At 45.3% G+C, this 4,316-nt stretch overlaps 1 pseudogene; it reads right to left on the bottom strand.

Moving 5' to 3' along the window:
- Positions 1-2,792: 2,792 nt before the first annotated feature.
- LOC144762919 (pyruvate dehydrogenase (acetyl-transferring) kinase isozyme 2, mitochondrial pseudogene) lies at positions 2,793-4,051 on the bottom strand (annotated as a pseudogene).
- Positions 4,052-4,316: the final 265 nt, after the last annotated feature.

Raw genomic sequence — 4,316 nt, forward strand, 5'->3', positions numbered from 1 at the left:
CAGATCCAGGCCGCGCGTTCTCTCCTCCAGCTGAACCGTGTTTCCCTCAGGCTTTCTGTTTACATTTTCCATTCTGTAATTAAAAGCTGCCTGAACTGGATCCCCGGTGCCAGGCGGCGCGTGCAGTGGGGCATGCTGTTTCTCACCTAACACATGAAACATTCATTTGGGATCTGATGTTTGCGCCGAGTCAGCCTTGAACCCGGCTCAGCTCACCTTACGTTGTTTGCTCAACCGTGTCGGGTTCAGCACGTCGCCTCCACACCTCGCCCTTATCTTGATTCTACACCGAACCATGCAGGTCAATTAATGCTGATTTGATTTCCTGTTGTTTTGCAGGGCTTTCTGACTTTTCTTCTAAATGAACCACCAGTTCTTTGTGCAATTACTGTAAATTTCTTTTGGGGTGAGGCAGGATCCCCTTAATACTCTTCTGGGAACATGCACAATCTCTCAGGATGTCAGGTTGTGAAATAATGTTGACATTCTGCAAGTCATTTCAAATAAATTCGGTGCCTAATTTGTAGGGAAAAAAAACATGTGTAGGGGCACAAAGTTTTTCTTCGGAGCCCCAGGGGTAGTACAGTAAGTCACTTTTGTTTCGTGTCGTTGTCATGTGGGTACTTGGAAAGGGGAATCCACGAAGACAGTATGTTATTTTTTCGTTTCTTCTACCTGTGTGCTCCCCTCTTCGTGGTGGTCAAAAAAGCTAGATTATTAGAATATGAAAATAGCTGCTGGGGTACAAGAACACCGTGCAATGGTGTAGAAGAGGTGTGAGTGTGAAAAGCTTCAACATGAATAAATGCAATGGGGGCTTGGAGTTCGAATAAACGTGTGAGCCAGGCGGCCCGGCGGGTAGGGTGACCAACCGTCCGTAAATTTCACGGACGGTCCGTAATTTGGACCTCACGTCCTTTTAACGGACGCCTTTTGTCCTTAATTTTGGGACTTGCAGGGGAACAGAGCTGTTCCCCCGCGAGAGGCCTCTGCTCCCTGCTGGGGTGCCTCGTTCTTATCTTAGAAGCACAAGTGCAGCCCCACCCCGCCCATTGTAATTCTGTCTGTGGCTGATTGCCACATACAGAATGACAATGGGCCAGTTTAGGCTCTTCCAGCATGCTGTGGCCTCCGTCTAGGGCAGGGCATTCTGTTGTGGTTAAAATGTACAAAACAAACGTATAAAGTTAAAAAGAAGAGGTTAAAGTTCTTACATAGTCTCATCATTTTAGGGCAGAAATGAAGAAAGATTTATTTTACAGCAAAACTAAAATCGGATTATCTTTGTCTGGAGAGATGAAATCCCACTTCTCTCGATTTCTCTCCAGTCTCAAAACGTCACATTCTCAAATGTCCCTTTAAGGGCTTTCCATCACTTTTCTTTTTTTTTCTTCATTTCTTCTCTTTTTTTAAGTTCAAAAGAGAATTTATTAGTCAAAATGCAAGGTATCAAATAACAATACATGAAAAATCAAAGGGCAATTAAAAGAAGGGAAAATGAAACAAGAAAACAATCAGAAAAAATATTACAGTAAAGTCAATAACATGAGCAAAACATGGGCAGTAAATGTAACAATAACAATACAAAAGTTATGTAAACAATAAAATGGGAGCGTTCGGATAAACGGAGTTGATAAAAAAAGAAAAAAGAAAGGAAATGCAAAGGGTATTCAGGGTGGTTTAGGGACTTCTTGTTGAGAGGGCTGTGGGCGGAATGAACGGAGAGCACATGTATCTAGGTATAGTGTGATAGGGAGCCATAATTCTTCACGTCTCACAGCCATGTGAATAGGGAAAACAAAAGCAGTATCCAACCTATGGTTGTGACATACGTTATACCACCAGGCCTTGAAGGAGATGTTAGATGAATAATTCCAATTAACAGTGATCTGTTGAAATGCAACAGCTAACAGTAGGTCAACAATACGAACATCAAGGTCAGCATTTCCTCAACAAGGCGAGAGACTACCCAAAAAGATGTGAGTACGAGAGAAGGGGATGCGGGTCTTGAAAATTACATTAATTTGTGCCCAAACTTGTATCCAAAAATCATGTACCGGTTTGCAAAGAAACAGCATGTGGAGCAGGGTAGCTTGCGAGAAGGAACAAGACCAGCATACATCTGGGGTGGTGGAAAACCTCTTTTTAAGGGTAGCGGGCGTATGGAGCAGCCTATTATAAATAAAAAATAGAGATTGAGTTAGGGATGCCGCTCTGGACGATTTACGAATCTTAATCCATATCTTGTCCCACATGGATATGGACCAAATAGTGTCGAGGTCATGCTCCCACTGCTCATCAACCTTAAACTTGGCCCTAATAGAATCATGAGCATGAAGATGTTTATAGAGAGTAGAAGCTTTGGGAGAAGTGCGTAGGAGAGAGTGAAGTCGTGCAGAGGATGTGGGAGAAGAAGGAGGCACCTGTGCGTGCAATAGCCTGGCATATACCGTCACCACCGCTGCCTCAAGTAAAAGATATTTTTCCATCAGTTTTCTTTTCAGTTTAGTGGTAACAGCTGCAAAAGGTAGGTCAAAATACTTGGCGTGTTCAAAGTGCTGGAAATTGTTAAAATGAAGGTTTGATGCATGTTCTTTAAAGTGCCACAGCACTCGTGATGTGCGATAATTGGACACACTGGTCCCACAGTGAAGGATTTGGACACAAAAAACAGAGAAACACTGCACAAAACCTCACGCTGTCAGGTTCCCCATGCCACTTGCATATATCACCCTCTATATTGCAGCAGATGTGGGATTAGTTCATGGCTTAGTCTTTTGAGGGTGTAGAAGCTAGTCCTTTACATAGTGGCAGGCCTGTGTGAAAAATGCTGCCAGCTGGCTGAGCTGATATGTGGAGAGACTTTTAGGTTCCGTGCTGGGGATGCACCAGTCATCTGTTTCTTGAGTTGACTGGTAGTGCTTCCAAGCAGATCTGTTGTAGACAGGAAATCATTCCACTGAGTCCGTGGACAGTGCCTTAAGATAAATGACTGCATCAATTCCAAATCCCTCCATGGAGCAAAGCTGCAGGTCACCCTGGATGTACTCGGCATAGAGTCTAGAAATAGGAAGACCCTATCCAAAACCAGCCAGAGGTGTTCCATCTGCACCTAGCTGTGGCATGGGTGCAGTAGAAGACATATAGATGAAGAGCCTTTGAATCTTGCGTAGTGGGACACCACCTCCTCTGTCGCTCATCTCAGAGCCGCCATCACCTTCATGGGGGGAAGTGAGGGTCTGGAGCTGTGGTGTTCCAATGTCGCTCGCATGGCATTCTTGAAGAGCTCAAAGAGCATGTGATAAAGATGAGATGGGGCATATACCATGTGAATGGGGTGTCTTCTTGGATCATTAGCATTGACTGCCTGGATTTCCAGATTAGGCGAAGCCATACAGTATTTATTACACAGCATCTTCGCCATTTCATAGGCCTCTCTCACTACATCAGTCACATCACAATTCGGATCGATGCTTCCAATGTGTTTAGAATATGCAGGGTTTGTCGTTGCATCAAAAATGAAAGTATGCTGGTTGATCAGCATGCGGATAGAGATGCAGCTCAGCTAACAGTGGTCCATAAAGTATTGCACATTCTGATTTGTCACTGGGTCGATGCCGAAGGTTTCCTTGTACTCAATGACCCCCTGGGCCATAGTTGGGACCACATCATTGTGCCGGTTCCCGATGGTGATGAGGCCGTTTTTGAACTGTTCAAGGGTGCTCTGGTCCTCTGGACTCTTGTGAAGAAACTCCCGGATGTTCAACAAACTCTGAACACACCAACTCTGCACCAGCTGAGTGGAAGGGGATCCCAGCAGTCGATCTGGTAGCAAGTTAATCTCTTTCATGATGTTGGCGAGGCGCACTGGCATCTCCTGCCACAGGAAGGGCAAGGAGGTTTTTTTACAGGCATTGCTATATAAGAAGTCCAGGGATTGCTTCATGGAGAGCGGGGAGGGAGAAAACTTAGAGAAATGGTTGATCTGCTTCAGGCCGCCCCCTGCCCGGCTCGCGGCTAGCATCAGGGTGTGAACCAGGGGCATCCTCATAGTGGGTTGTCAGAGGAGGACGTGCATGGGCTGCTGCGTGTCTGCTCTCTGCAGCCCTAATCCAATCCTCGATTTCAGGGTTGTCAGGCTCCACTCTCCCAGCCTGCTATTTCTTCCGGATTTCAATTGAAACTCTATTCGTTCTGCCTCTAGATTTCGGGTTCTAGTACCCTGGCCTCTTCCAAGGAGTCTCGGTTGACTCTACGTTTCTTGCCGAATGAAAGCGGAATCATTTTTATTATTATATAAAACGAAGACATAGTTG

The sequence above is a fragment of the Lissotriton helveticus genome, chromosome 6 (assembly GCF_964261635.1).
Source record: "Lissotriton helveticus chromosome 6, aLisHel1.1, whole genome shotgun sequence".
Lineage (NCBI taxonomy): Eukaryota > Metazoa > Chordata > Amphibia > Caudata > Salamandridae > Lissotriton > Lissotriton helveticus.